Source organism: Aythya marila (assembly GCF_965140915.1).
Source record: "Aythya marila genome assembly, chromosome: 1".
In the NCBI taxonomy this organism is placed as follows: domain Eukaryota; kingdom Metazoa; phylum Chordata; class Aves; order Anseriformes; family Anatidae; genus Aythya; species Aythya marila.
In genome coordinates, this window is record NC_139042.1 from 207,456,330 (window position 1) to 207,472,500 (window position 16,171).

General features: G+C 48.4%; 1 long non-coding RNA gene across 1 annotated transcript; it reads left to right on the forward strand.

Moving 5' to 3' along the window:
- The first annotated feature begins 2,540 nt into the window (after window positions 1-2,540).
- On the forward strand, window positions 2,541-12,812 carry LOC309874129. Its single transcript, XR_014316781.1, has 5 exons — window positions 2,541-4,025; window positions 4,975-5,137; window positions 7,529-7,657; window positions 10,928-11,106; window positions 12,491-12,812. It is a non-coding gene; the product is annotated as an uncharacterized lncRNA (long non-coding RNA).
- The last annotated feature ends 3,359 nt before the right edge of the window (window positions 12,813-16,171 follow it).

The window sequence follows — 16,171 nt, forward strand, 5'->3', positions numbered from 1 at the left end:
GGGGAAGAAGAAAAGGAAAGGAACAACTCGTGGGTTGAGATAAGGATAATTTAATTAAAGGAAAAAAAAAATATCAAGGGAAAACTGTTATTAAATAATTCCCCTAAAGGGAAAGGGGAAAAAAAAAAAAAAAAAAAAGGAAAACAAAAGTAAAGGCTGTGTGGAAGTGCAGAGGAAAGAAATTACTCTCTACTTCCCCCCAGTGAGCGATGCCTGAGCACGTCCTTGAAGCAGGGCCTCAATGCACATAGCCGTTGTTCGGGAGGACAGATGTTCTCCCCACGAGAGCCCACCCCTCCCCTCTTCTTCCACTTTTATTGCTGAGTGTGACGCCATACGGTATGTATGGAATAGCCCTTCGGTTGCTTTACGTCAGCTGCCCTGCTGATGTTCCTTCCTCCCCTCTCGCCCACCCCCAGGCCTGCTGGCTCGGGGCGGGGGTTGAGGGAATCCTGACCCTGTGCCAGTATTGCTCAGCAGTAGACACAACTCTGGTGCGATACCAGTGCCGTTCTAGCTACAAGTGCAGAGCACAGCACCGTGTGGGCTGCCGCGGGGAAAGTTATCTCCGTCCCAGCCACACCCAGTACAGCACCCCAACGGCTGAATGTCTCAGCACCCATTGCTTTCAGCGTACTCTTTGTCAGTCTGTTGTTGTTTGTTTGTTTGTTTGTTTATTTTCCCTGGACGCTGGTGCAGGAGAAGGGATGTGGTATACCCATTCAATGCCATGCTCTTTGGTCCAGGTGTTTATGAGGTCATTGTGGAAATGAATCCCATTGCCTGATTCAATTATTTCTGGCGTGCCGGGTTGACATGGGACTGTGAGAAAACGTTGCGTCTTTGCAGTAGAATGTGTTTTTGCAGTGGAAAATTCCACTAGGCTTGCATATCCAGAAGTGCTTGTGCAGGCACGACAGCAGCCCAGCAGTGGAGAGTACGTTAAGCAGACAAGGGTAAGGTTCCCACTGTTCCAAAATACGGAGGACGGGTAAGAAAAGCAGGGCGAGCAGTGCAAAATGACTAAAAGCAAAAGATCGTGGGCCCTGTGGTCACAAGAGAAGATGGGGCGGAAGGAGAAATTAACGGTTGGTCAAGTAAAACTGGACCTGTGCGGTACAGTGACAAGCGTTGAGTAGCTCGTGAACCTGTTGCACTCAGCCAGGGAGGAAACGGGAGGAATCAAGCCTTGGGTAAGAGGGTTATAATATAAGGTTATGATATACTTTTGCTGGTTGCTCCCGCTTGCAGGACCCCCGCCGCTGCAATCGTGAATAAAACAGCTTTGCAGAAGACCCCGTCCGAGCAAGTTATTTATTTATTTATTTATAATTATTATATTCTTTCTTTTTTTCCTCCCCTCACAAGACTTGCCTTTCAAAGCCCAGGACGGTGTTCCGGGTGGAAAGCTACGTTTCCAGCCGTGCAGTGGCTGCTTCCAGCACCCCAAGCACACGGTGCTCGCCAGCTTCACGGGAGCAGGTTCTGTAGCGGGGGGGTGGGGGGGGAGGAGGGGAAGGCGACAGGGCCTGGCCGCGATGCCGGGGCAGGGGGAGCCCCTGCAGCTGCTGAGCTTCAGCACAGCTCAGCGCCACGCAGCCGTTTCCTCGCTGCCTCAATCTCACCCCTCCGGGAAAGGGGGGAGACTCGGGGGTGGGGTGGGGTGGGTAACGCGTGCCGGCTGAGATAAAGACAGTTCAATAGGACAGGAAATTAAGAGAAAGTAATGACAACAACGTGCACGCAGGCACCGAACTCCTGATGCACGCTGCAGTTGCTCACCACACGCGTGTCCGACGGCCCAGCCGCTTCCTGAGCAGCAGCCGCCCCCCGGCCATCCTTCCCGGCCGGTGCTCCGCGTGATGGCGTGCGTTCCGGACAGCCCTTTGTGGCCAGCTCGGGTCGCTGTCCCGCTCGCGTCTCCTCCCGGCTCCCGGGGCAGACACAGCGTCTCCTCTCCGGCTCGAGCGCGCCCAGAGCTCGCGGCCCCTCCTCGTGCGGCGGCTCCGCTCCGCCGGTCGCCGGGCCGAGCCCCGCGGCCCCGTGCCTCGCTCCGGAGGCGTCCGCAGGCGCTGAACGGCAGGGCGGAGGACCCCCGCCGGCGGCAGCGTCGTGCCGCGCCCGGCCGGCCGGGCCCTCCCGGCCACAGCTTACCCGGCCGGCCGGCCGGCCGCGCGCAGCTCCCGCGGCGCTGCTCGGTGCCGCCGGGGCGGGCGGCCTGGGGCCCCGGCCAATGAGGCGGCAGCTAGCGGCGCGGCTCCGGGGAGATGGGCGGGGCATGCAAATCCCGCCGGAGGGGAGGGGGCGGGAGGGCGGGCGAAGGTAAGGGGCGGGGCGACTGCGAGGAGGAGGCGGAGCTGCGCCAATGAGCGCGGAGCGAAGGCCGGGCGCAGAGGCTTCGTGGGCGGGGCCCGCGGCCGGCGAGGCGAGGCGAGGCGCGGCGCGGGGAGGGAGAGGCGGTGCGCGGGGCGGGGCATGCAAATCGGTCGCGGGGCCCGGCTAATCGGGCGCTTGGGGGCCCGAACGGGCCGCTGGGAGGCCCCGGCGACGCGGCGGCGGGGCGCTTGGGGGTCGCGGCCGCGAGCGGAGCGTCGGCGAGGGCGGGCGAGGGCGGCGGGTTGAGGCCCGGGAGGGCGGGGGCGGGCGGTGGAGCGGTGGCCGTGAGGTCGGGGTGGTGGGCGCGGGAGCGGGTGTCGCGGGGGAGGCGCTGGTCGGCATCGCTTCTCGGCCTTTTGGCTAAGATCAAGTGTAGTATCTGTTCTTATCAGTTTAATATCTGATACGTCCTCGATGAGAGGACTTTATATTAAACGGATTTTTGGGCTCGGGAGTTGGATCCGGAGCTTGCTCCCTCCGCTCCGCGCATCGTCCCGGTATTGCAGTACCTCCGGGAACGGTGCACCTCCCTCGGGAGGTTGCTGTGGCTGTGCAAAGACAGAGCTGGCAGGCAGGTGTTGGGCGGGGGTTCGCGCGGCGCTTCCGCGGCGCGGGACGGGGCAGCGGCCCCTCAGCAGCCGCCGCCCGGCCGCCGCAGGCTTCCCGGCTCCGCGGGGGGCTCGGCGCGGCCCGGCCCAGCGCAGCGCGTGCGCTCGCTTCCCGCCTCGCTGCCCCTTCCACGGGGCGGAACGGCTCTCTGCCCCCTCGCGCTCCCGCCAGCGCATGCCGCCCCTTTGCGCTGGGGAAGCGGCCGCCTCCAGTGGCCGGGGCGGCCCGGGGCGCGGCGGGGGCAGCATGGTTCTGAAGGTTTTCTTTGGCTTGCAGCTGGCGCTGGCGACAGAGGCACTTAGGAGAATCGCATCGGGTAGAGAGAGAGCGCTGACAGCATAGCATGCGACTAGGATGCTACCTGGTGTCTCTGCCAACTACGCTGCGTTGTGCAAAATAACTAAAGCCAGAAGCCTTGGGCCCCTTACCGAGGTCAGTCTCTTATTAATAAGAGTGGGAGCCTGCCTTAAGAAACTGGCAGAAACCGGTCCTGCGGATGGGCAGGAGCCAAGGAGCAACCGACTCTGCGCAAAGACAAGAGGTCAACTAGCGGGGACGAGGAAGAGCCACCAACCTTCATCCCCATGACCCCCGACGACCGCCACCGGGAGACACTGCGCAAGCGCGGGTGGGGGGTGCCTGTGGAAATGACTTCTTGAACTACTTTTACCGTGAGGCGGGGACAGGTTGTGAATACGTATAGGCGCGCTGTGAAACTTCGTGCAAATGTATCTCTTTGCTGGCTGCGTATAACCGCGGCAAATTGCCGCGTGCGCTGCACACGACTTTGGCGGGACCATCCCCCCGTGCTGCCCAGCGCTGAATAAACAGACCTACTTTTGCAGTCTTACTGACTGTGGACTCTGTTTGCCGCAAGGCAGTTTGGCGAGCCGGCCGGGAGAGACGTTCCGCTCGGCTGCGGGATCAGCTGCGGAGCGGACGCCCCTAGGTGCACCCCGAGCATTTTCCTCGGGGGAGCCTCCGCTCTGAGCCGCTCACCGCGGGAGCAGACAAAGACCTCCTGAGGCCGCGGACAAACGGTAAGTTTTAGGGTACAGGAAGGGCCTGTAAGTCGTGCGGGTGGCCGGGGCGGCTTGATTAAGGAGGTATTGGGGAGGTATTGGGGAGGCAAGGACAATCCCCAGACATGGACTGTATATCTCGAAACAAGACACTGGAACTCATGATAAGGAAGCGGCAGACGGACAGAGAAACAAACGTAAGGACTATAAATCTCAAAACTGGACGTTGGAATTCATTATAAAGATACAACAAACGGAAGAATTGGCAACAACCAGCTCTCGCAATTAAGAAACATGCCAATTCAGCAGATTCCTGACCAAAGGTGAAAAGTACACTGTGAGGAAGACTCGGGGTCTTCCTCCCAAAGACCCCTGCCCACGTCCCAAAGACCCCTGCCCACAATTCTTGGAAGGCTCTGCGCAGGCGCAAGGTGCCAAAAGACTAATTAGCATGAGAAGCGAGGGAAGGCGGGGATAGGTAATGCATATGTATAGGTGCTTGTAGAATATTGATAGATTGATTGTATAAATTCAAGACTGCTTTCTGCTTTGAGTATGCACGATAGGTGGAGAGATCCCCCGTGCATCCAGCGCTGCAATAAATAATATACCACTTAAAGGAATTTCGGCTTCGATCTTTGAATCAGGCTGGTAAGTCGCGCAGAGACGTCTGGCGTGCAGCAGAGTCCCCGTGTGGGAGGAGGGTACGCTACAGGCTGACCGATGGAGATGTCGGGGGGGGGGTCGCTGGCCGACAGAGATGTCGGGGGCGGGGGGGGGTGGAGGGGGTTGCTGGCCCCTATTGTGGTGCACTGGGAATAGCTTCCCTCAAAAAGTGCGCACCAGCCTGGGGAATAGCTTCCCTCAAAAAATGTGCACCTTCTCAGTCATCTCTCACAGTGTTATACATGAATACTATTCCATTTTACATGAGCTCTAATGCATATTCATTAATTTCCCTGAACAGGTGGACCTCTTCCAAATACTCATTTCCATACTCCTCCCTTATCTCCTCCCAGTTGCGCCTGTGCAATGTAGTCTGGTGGTCGTGGGCAGGGGTCTTTCAGGATGAAGGCAATGAGGAAGAGGAGGTTCAACTTTTTACCTTTGTGGACTTTGACCTTCTGTTGGTAGGTATTTATGCCTTTTTTGCTTATCTTTGCCTTGTTTTCTGCCAACAAGTTGTTCATCCTTCCCTAACGAGATGTTTGTTCTTCCCTTATCTGTTGGCCTTGAGTGATATCTGCTTTTTACATGTGCTTCTCGTAAGGTTCTCATCTACATCCCGGATAATTATGATATTTTTAGGTTCTCATTTACATCCCCGATAACTGGGATATTTTACCATATATGTAGCTAAATACTAATTCGGATAAGTTTTAGCATCTTTCCCATCTCAATAGCAGCAGGGAATATATTAAGAAGATAAGGGGAAGGTCCTGCTGTCCTAAAATAAGGAGGATAGGTAAGAAAAACAGGATGAGCAATGCAAAATCAGTAAAAACAAAAACCACAGAGCCTCTAGTCATGACAGTGAAGCTAGGGATAGAATGGGGGCTTGTTTAATCACATTAATGATTTCTGAATAAAACAATTGTAATTATTAAAGCCAGGAATGGAAGAATGGGGGCTCGCTTAATCACGTTAAAATAGATACTGCTGAGTGTCTTTGCTTACCACTGTGCAAATTAACTGAAACAAGGAGTCTCGGGGCCCCTCACAGAGGATGATTCCAGACAGAATGGGGAACCTGTCTCAAAAACCACTTGAGACCAACCTTGTGGATTGGACAAGAGCCAAGGAGCAGCTGAGTCTGTACAAGGCAGGGGGTCAGCTAGTGGTGATGAAGGGGAGTTATCGGACTTCATCCCCATGACTCCCCGACAACCACCACCAGAAGGCACTGTGCAAGCACAGTTGGGAGGAGTTTATGGTGACATTGTATAAACTCATTTTAGGATAGAATAAATCTTTCAGGGCAAGCAGGTGATCAGGCCCAGTCAGCATGGGTTTATGAAAGGCAGGTCCTGCTTGATGAACCTGATCTCCTTCTATGACAAAGTGACGTGCTTGGTGGATGAGGGAAAGGCTGCGGATGTGGTCTACCTTGACTTCAGCAAGGCTTTTGACACAGTTTCCCACAGCATTCTCCTCAAGAAACTGGCTGCTCTTGGCTTGGACTGGCATACACTTCATTGGGTTAGAAACTGGCTGGATAGCCGGGCCCAAAGAGTTGTGGTGAATGGAGTCAAATCCAGTTGGAGGCTGGTCACTAGTGGTGTTCCCCAGGGCTCGGTGCTGGGGCCGGTCCTCTTTAATATCTTCATCAATGATCTGGATGAGGGCATTGAGTGCACCCTCAGTAAGTTCACAGATGACACCAAGTTAGGTGCGTGTGTTGATCTGCTCAAGGGTAGGAAAGCTCTGCAGGAGGATCTGGATAGGCTGGACCGATGGGCTGAGGTCAACTGCATGAAGTTCAACAAGGCCAAGTGCCGGGTCCTGCACCTGGGGCGCAATAACCCCAAGCAGAGCTACAGGCTGGGAGAGGAGTGGTTGGAAAGCTGCCTGGTGGAGAAGGACCTGGGAGTGATGGTTGATAGTGTGTGGCCAGCAGGTCTAGGGAAGTGATTGTTCCCCTGTACTCAGCTCTGGTGAGGCTGCACCTCGAGTACTGTGTTCAGTTTTGGGCCCCTCGCTACAAGAAGGACATCGAGGTGCTCAAGCGAGTCCAGAGAAGGGTGACAAAGCTGGTGAGGGGTCTGGAGAACAAGTCTTACGAGGAGCGGCTGAGGGAGCTGGGCTTGTTCAGCCTGGAGAAAAGGAGGGTCAGGGGTGACCTTATCGCTCTCTACAGGTACCTTAAAAGGAGGCTGTAGCGAGGTGGGGGTTGGTCTGTTCTCCCACGTGCCTGGTGACAGGACGAGGGGGAATGGACTTAAGTTGTGCCCAGAAAGTTTTAGGTTGGATGTTAGGAAGAACTTCTTCACCAAAAGGGTTGTTAGGCATTGGAACAGGCTGCCCAGGGAAGTGGTGGAGTCACCATCCCTGGAGGTCTTTAAAAGACGTTTAGATGTAGAGCTTAGTGATATGGTTTAGTGGCGGACTTGTTAGTGTTAGGTCAGAGGTTGGACTCGATGATCTTGAGGTCTCTTCCAACCTAGAAATTCTGTGATTCTGTGATTGTAGCTAAAAATGTAATGAGAACAAAATATATAACATTTTGTTATCTGTTGACCTTCAGTTATGCTGAAACTTGAGCTAACTTGAGCCAACTTGGCATTCCTGCGGCTTGGAAAAACAACCAATTCAGCCAACTCGGCATTCTTTAGCAAAAGGTGAAAAGTACACCATGAGGAAGACCTACGGTTATTGTTTTGCTGTATAAATACAAGATAGTTTGTCACTTTGAACATGCACATTAGGCGGAAGGATCCCCCATGCATCCAGTGCTGATAATAAAGGATACCTTGTCACTTTGAAATTTTGGCATTGTTCTTTGAATCAATCTGGCACCCCAGATGGGACACCCACTCTGCCGGACTGCAGGACCTGCTGGGAATGGGACTCCCTAGGGTACCTCTGGGATTTCTCGGAGGGACTCCTTGACTCAACGGATCACTGTGGAGGCAGACAAGGACCCCATTGCTGTAAGTGACAGTATTCTTTATTTTGGTTTTGGTTTGTTTGTTTGGTAGACCGGTCATTTGAAACCGCCCATAAGTCAGAAGATAAAAGGTCTGCAGAGTGGTGTATACTTTTGTGGCTACCACCTTAAGTATACATGTACGTTTGATTTTGTTGGCATTCAATTGCCATTTGGAACCTGGTAAATTTGCTTATAAGGTTCATTTGTTATAGTGTTACTTATTTTGGTTTTCTGACTCATCGCATATGGAATTTGACTCTGATTATTGTTATTGTGATTTTGGCTATATTCTTGGAAATAATAGTAGGTTCTTGGCGTTGCTATAGAAAGATACCTGCATGCTGCATTTCATAAGTGCATATGGTTGCACACTGGAACAGGCTCCCCAGGGAAGTGGTCACTGCACCGAGCCTGTCTGAATTTAAGAAGAGATTGGACTGTGAACTTAGGCACATGGTCTGAACTTTTGGGTAGACCTGTGCGGTGTCAAGAGTTGGACTTGATGATCCTTAAGGGTCCCTTCCAACTCAGGATATTCTATGATTCTATGATTCTATGATTCTATGATAAGTGATAAGTGTATTCTGAAAGTGTGAACTGGGAAAATGGGAGAACAGCAAAGTGGTGGGATTTTAAAGAAAAGCCCTTTAGGACGTGTTTTGAGTCATTGGAAGGATATTGGAGGATCTGCTGCTGGAAACATGAACAGGTAAACATTGATAAAATATTGTTATCAATGGTGGCTGCTTTATAAGCTGGAATGTGGAGAAAAGTGGCCCCTAAATGGAACTAATAATTATAATACCATATTATAGTCAATGTTGTTTTTGAGAAGGAGAACAGGATGAAATGTTGGATACTGATGTTGGTTCAGCATCTTGGAGGGAAAAGGTACGGAATTAAGTTGGCCCCTGACTGAGCCTTTGATGTTGGCATTAGAAAAGTACAGGCTGGAGAAAGATAAAGGAATTGTTAAAAGGGTTGTTGAAAGTGTTAAAGGTGTTTGAAGTTGAATGAGCAGGGAAAGAGGATGTAGGAATGTTAATAGTTCTGCCTCAGCCCGAGGCTGAGATCTCAAAATCAGGGGTGTTAGCCCTCTTGGGCAAAGGAATCATGATGGGTCCAAGACAGTTGTCATGGAAACAGAAAACTGGAGTTCATGTGCGAGCTCAGATTGCCAATGGGACTGCTCAGGGAATTGTGAACAACTGCATTCCCCTGACAGACCCCTACTGAGACCCTAATCATCCTGAAAATTATGAACAGTTAAGTAAATACTAAAATCTGGTTGAATTGGGAATTGAGAATATGCTTCCGACAAGGTCCAAAAGAAACCCCTATGGAATTTTTGGACCAACTCTGAAATGTAATGGAAGAAAAACAAAACAAGCAAAAAAATGATTTGGACCTAGCTTTGTAGGACAAATTGACTAGCCTTTTCCTAGGGTAATCATCGGCCCCTGATTTCAACAGGAATAACGGGGACCTGGGGAATCTACCCTAGCAGATCCTCCACTGGTTATAATGAAGTTAGGGGCGGAATGGAAGTGAAATTTCTTGTTGATATGGGGGCAACGTATTCGGTTCTAAATCAAGTATTAATGCCTTTATGGAATGATTATGTTAGGGCAAAAGGTGCAACTGATCAACCTGAAAAGGCATATTTTTGTGAACCTTTGAAGTACAAGTTAGGGAAACAATGGGACATACACAGATTTCTATATATGCCTAGCTCCTCATGGGCACTCTTAGGTAGAGATTTATTAGAGCAATTAGGAGCAGAAATTGTCTTTGAAAAAGGGAAAATGGAATTAAGAACAGGAGAAGAACAACTAATGAATGTGTTGAGCTTGTCACTAATACAAACTGACCCTAAAAGTGAAATACCTTTAGAGATCACAGATCAAGTATATCCAGGAGTTTGGGCCACCAAAGTCCCTGGAAGAGCTAAAAATGTGACCCCAATAATTATTAAATTAAAGCCAGGAGAGAAACCCGTTAAGGTTAAGCAATATCCTTTGAGGATGGAAGATAGGAAAGGAATTAAAGAAATAATTGATAGATTTCTACAGTATGGATTATTGGTTGAATGTGAATCGGAATACAATACACCCATATCTGCCTTTTTAACAGGCAATAGAAAAAGCTATAGGCAAGTTCAGGATTTGAGAGCCGTAAATAAAATCACCGAGGATATACATCCAGTAGTGGCAAACCCTTATACTTTGCTAACTAAATTAAAGAATAGTCAAGTTTGGTTTACTGTACTGGATTTAAAAGATGCCTTCTTCTGCCTAGCCTTAGCCACAGAAGGCCAAAACCTATTTGCCTTTGAATGGGAAAACCATGACTCAGGCAGAAAGACACAGCTTATGTGGACAGTACTACCTCAAGGATTCAAGAATAGCCCCACCATTTTTGGAAACCAATTAGCAAAGGAACTCGAGACTTGGATGCCTCTGGACACTGAAGGGGCTTTGTTACAATATGTAGATGATCTCTTAATAGCTACTGAAACTAAAGAGAGTTGTATTCAATGGACTATAAGTCTCCTTAATTTTCTGGGTTTAAATGGATATTGAGTCTCTCAACAGAAAGCCCAGCTAGTTCAACAATGCATGACCTATTTGGGATTTGAAATTTCGGGAGGACAACGAGAACTAGGAACTGAACGTAAGGAAGTCATTTGCTGGACTCCAGAACCCCAAACGGTAAAGGAGCTATGAACCTTTTTAGGAATGACAGGTTGGTGTCGCCTTTGGATTTATAATTATGGACTAATGGTAAAGCCTCTATATGAATTGATAAAGAGTAATCAGTCAAAGTTAGTCTGGACTGGAGAAGCACGAAAAGCCTTTAAATGAGAATTGATGCAAGCTCTGGCTTTGGGATTACCGGATCTCTCAAAACCCTTTTGGTTGTTCTCTCATGAGGGACAAGGGATAGCTTTGGGTGTACTAGCACAAAGATTGGGTCCCTATAAACGAGCAGTAGCTTACTTCTCTAAACAATTAGATGAAGTAAGTAAAGGATGGCTCGGATGCCTTTGGGCTGTTGCAGCTGTTATCAATATACAAGAAGCTTGGAAGTTTACAATGGGACAGAGAATGACAGTGTTAGTCTCCCATAAGGTCTCAGCAGTTTTGGAACAAAAAGGAAACCATTGGCTTTCACCACAGAGGTTTTTAAAATATCAAGCAATATTAGTAGAACAAGATGATGTGGAAATTGTGGTCACTAACATCGTAAATCCAGCTTCTTTCCTTAGCAGAACTCTGGATGAACCCATAACCCATGATTGCATAAAAACAATGGAGACTGTATTCTAGTCGACCTGATCTTAAGGAAGGACCTTCAGAAGATGCTGACGAATCTTGATATACTGATGGAAGCAGCTTTGTGTAAAAAGGACAACATAAGGCAGGGTACGCCGTTACAACCACTCAACAGGTAATTGAGTCCAAACCATTACCCCCTGGGACGTCCGCCCAGAAAGCAGAGATAATTGCTCTTACATGAGCACTGGAATTAGCAGCAGGAAGGAAAATAAATATTTGGACAGATTCTAAATATGCATTTGGCGTGGTACGTGCTCATGGAGCAATTTGGAAAGAACATGGATTGCTGACTGCTCAGTGAAAACACATAAAGTATGCTGAAGAAATTTTAAAATTGTTAGAGGCTGTAAAACAACCAGAAAAGGTAGCTATCATGCATTGTCGGGGACACCAAAAGGGGAACACTGATTTTGAAATTGGAAATCGATTGGCAGAGGCTAAGCAGGCAGCTGAAATAACCGAGGTGAAGGCATTGTCTTTGATACCAGACAGTAAAATCCAAACTATATCCAAATTACACAAAAGAAGACTTAAAATTAATTGAAGATTTGAAAGGTAAAACGAAATCAGATGGATGAGTATATTTAAACGATAACCGCATAATAATACCCTCTAATTTGACATGGCCCATAGTTCTTAACAGAACATGATAAAACACACCGGGGACCTGGCACACTGCATAAGAGCCTGAGTCAGACATTAGTGGGACGAAATTTATATACAACAATAAAACAAGTAACTCAACAACGTAGCATTTGCTTACACAATAACCCCAATACCGAGAATAGAATAAAATTGGGAATAATTGGTAAAGGAAATTATTAAGGGCAACAGTGGCAAATTGATTTTTCAGAACTCCGTAGAAAAGGGGGGTATCGTTATTTACTGGTTCTGACTGACACGTTTTCAGGAAAGCCCAAAGCCTTTCCCTGTTGAACAAACAAAGCAAGAGAGGTGGTTAAAGTCTTGTTAAACGAAATAATACCATGCTTTGGGATTCTAGTAGCAATGTCTTCTGATAGAGTTTCACATTTTTGTGTGCAAGTAGTACAACAGACAAGTAAGATTCTGAAGACAGCTGCATACTCTTATAGACCGCAGACAGGTAACCATTTAATTAAACAGCTAAAATTGGACAAGAAGCTAACTTGTCACGGCCTCGATCCCTCCCTTTAGCATTACTTGGAATCAGAGTTAAACCTAGAATAAAAGGTAATTTGAGTCCCTTCAAAATCTTATATGGAAGGCCGTATCAATTTCTATTTAGTGGAGAGGACCTAACACAGTTAGGATCAGAATATTTATATGCTTATATAACTGAACTTCAGAAACAATTAAATAAAGTACATAAATTTGTTTTAGGGACCAAGGCTAGAGGGTTGGATCAACCAATCCACCCCTTTAAGCTCGGGGATTGTGTGTGTGTATATGTGTGTGTATATATATATATGTGTGTGTGTGTGTGTGTATATATATAAATAAAAAGACTTTTTCAGGACAACCCCTAGAGGAAAAATGGAAGGAAAGTGGACGGGACCATACCAGGTATTACTGACAACACACACGGCCATTAAGATTAAGGAGCAAGCAGTTTGGATCCACAATTCAAGGGTAAAGAAGGCCCCGGCGAGGATATGGACCACCACTCCAATTGGACCAACAAAATTATGGTTTTCCAGATCCTAATGATTGCAGGGGTGTGGTTCTTGGATTTGGGGTGGGCAGCTTGGGATGAGAACTCACACCTGTCCCTGATACAAACAATATCTCAAGTAATCAATAAGACGAACTGTTGGGTATGCACCCATCTGCCACAGCATGGGAATAAGGGTGTATCGTTAATCGGGATTCCGTTGCCTGCAAACTTATCTTGGACTAATTTGTGGGAAAACGCATCTTGGGGTCGAAAATACGAAGAAGTTTTGGAACTAGAAGTTAGTAGCTTTGTGCCGTTGGAATCTTACTATGTATGCGTACAAAGGTGTAACCCGCCTAAGGGTATGGGAAAACAGGATTGTATAAATACAGGTACTACTTATGTGGGGAATCAGACATCTTGTAATTGAACAATTGATATTAGTACAACTAGCAGTTGGGCAAATTCAACCAGCTGGCCAGTACCAGAAGGAAAAGGGTGGTATTGGCTATGCAATGATACAGCCCATAAGGTCTTGCCCGAGAATTGGAAGGGAACTTGCACTCTTGGAGCGGTAGTCCCCAGTATGACAGTACACGATGTAGTGCCTCGAGCCTACTTGAGAAATCATATCCGGAGAATCAGAGGAAAAATTAACAATCCATTGATAGAGAGATACACCCCTTTTCATAGTTTTGTGCGATGGTTTATCACATGGTTAGGAGTGAGTGAATTGGAAAAGGCAACAGTTAATATTTCTGCAATTATAGAGAAGTTAGAAAACAAAATTCTGGATGCTATAAAGGCTCAACAAGAAGAGATATCTAGTTTATCACAGGTAGCGTTACAAAACCGGATGGCCCTAGACTTGTGATTGGCCACTCAAGGGGGAGTCTGTACAGTAATAAACGCAAGTTGTTGTATGTATGTAGATCACAGAATCACAGAATTTCTAGGTTGGAAGAGACCTCAAGATCATCGAGTCCAACCTCTGACCTAACGCTAACAGTCCCCACTAAACCATATCCCTAAGCTCTACATCTAAAATTCTTTTTTCAAATGCTTTCAAAGAAGCTGAGCTTTGTTATTGATCTGTCGCATTTTACTTTTTATGGGAGCCAAAGAAAAGCAAGAAAGCAGTCAGAGTGGAAGGATCTCTAGTGACCTGGAAGAAATATGGAAGCAGACAAGGATCCTACATGAGATCAGTAAAGATGATCTTTCATATTTAGTTTAGTTTTAGTGAAATATGGAATAAGTTAACCTCCTGGTTGCCCGATTTCCAATGGTTGAAACAAGTGTTCATTGCTCTAATCGCGTTAGTAGTGTTAGGAATATTTGTGTGCATGTTGTTTAGATGCCTGCTTTGTTGTGTTACTGTAAATAATGAAAGCATCTGATGCAAAAGAATTTGCATGGGAAAAGAAAAAGGGGGATTGATTAAGGAGGTATTGGGGAGGCAAGGACAGTCCCCAGACAAGGACTGTGTATCTCGAAACAAGACACCGGAACTCACGATAAGGAAGCGGCAGACGGACAGAGAAACAAACGTAAGGACTATAAATCTCAAAACTGGACGTTGGAATTCATTATAAAGACACAACAAAGGGAAGAATTAGCAACAGCCAGCTCTTGCGATTAAGAAACATGCCAACTCAGCGGATTCCTGACCAAAGGTGAAAAGTACAATGTGAGGAAGACTCGGGGTCTTCCTCCCAAAGACCCCTGCCCACATCCCAAAGGCCCCTGCCCACAGTTCTTGGGAGGCTCTACTCAGGCGCAAGGTGCCAAAAGGCTAATTAGCATGAGAAGCGAGGGAAGGCGGGGGTAGGCAATGAATATGTATAGGCGCCGGTAGAATATTGATAGATTGATTGTATAAATTCAAGACTGCTTTCTGCTTTGAGTATGCACGATAGGTGGAGAGATCCCCCCGTGCATCCAGCGCTGCAATAAAGAATATACCGCTTAAAGGAATTTCGGCTTCAATCTTTGAATCATATGGGGTTTTCAGTCCCCATCCTTCTGGTCTCTTGTCTTGAAGGAAGGCTTTTTAGGCCTCCATCACCCCAGTTCTGGCAGTGTCTTCCAGTCGCGTGTCGTGACATTTGAGTCTCTCCTTGGGTCTGGTGCAGAGCACCTGTTGTGACTTGCTGTTGCCATAGGGCTTCCCTCCGGGGGTCACTTTTTCTTGCGCCTTGTGTTGTGTGTTTTGTTTGTAGTGTTTGTGGCGTGGCTGTGTGTGTATGTGTTTGGTCTGGAGCTGTCCTGCCTGGCAGTTAGTGATGACAGCTAACGTGGCAGTGCATGGGTGTGCTAATACATTGTCCGGACTGTGTTGGCGAAGACATCTGGTCTGCCTCTGCGCACGTACTGAAGGGCAGCAGGCACAGTCATCTCTGTGGTGTTTGTCAGATGTGTGTGTGGGGGGGAAGAGTTGAGCTGCTTGCGAGCAGCTGCTCGCATAGTGCTTGAACGGTGTGCTTGAGGAGGAGGTCTGTGGAATCTTGAAAGCTTACAGATAAGGGGTTTTTGAAACTTTTATTTTTATTTCTCTCCTGTCCCCAGTAGAGTGTAAACCTTTGGAGGAACCTGTCACAGGAAAGAGCTCCTTCCGGAACTGTTCAGCGCTCCGTAGGCAGCTCGGTGACTGGCTTGGTCTACTTCTGAGGTGTGCTGAGGTATGGGGGCTGCTGTTTTGAAATGATAATATTGTAAGCGGGGTCCCTTTGTGTTGTTGAGGGATGGGTGCTAATGCTGGCAGCTGAACGATTATCTTGTGACCGTTTTCATTTGTTAAAGCTGAAACACAGTGTACAACGCGGGACTTGACCGGAGCTGCTTTTGGCAAGGTGAGCGATGAACAGATGTAGCAGGTACTTTAGGGGTGCAGTTGTCACTGCAGTTACTTAACTGCACAAAGTACAGTAAAAATCCTGTTTATATTTCAGGGGTGTTGTAGCTGGCCTAAGAGAGCAGATGGAAGCATCTGCCTCGAGGGCAGGTGAGGGAGCAGAGGTTAGGGAGCAGATGAGAGTAACTGTCCCAGCTGTGCTGTGGCTTTGGATGCTGCTTCAGCCTATGCTTTTCTTTTTGTTTCACAGGTGTGTCGCACAGGCTCAGAGGGGCCAAGCTGCACTCTGAAGAGCAGCACGGGAAGGGCGGGCTGTTTGTGAGCTGGATTGGAGCAGAACTGCCAAGTAGCACGAGGTGACTGCGAAGGGTCTTGCTTTGCAGGTGCCATGGCAGGCTCTCCACAGAAGCGGTTGAGGATTTGAGAAGAGGTTGCAGATCATCGAGGAGCGACACGTGCAGGGACGGCTTGAAAACGGTATGGCTGCTTTCTCTTCTGTTTATCAGGTGTCCCAGGCGACGTGGGCTGTGATGTTAGCCTTTAGGATCGGAACAAAGCAGGTGCTGATGGCGGTCTTCTTCGGTAGGCAAAGAGGTGCCTGAAGCCCCCTCCTGTGCAGCCTGAGCACGCCTCGCTGAGGATGAAGCTTGCTTTCCAGCAGTTCTGGAAACTGTGTTGAGGCTGAAA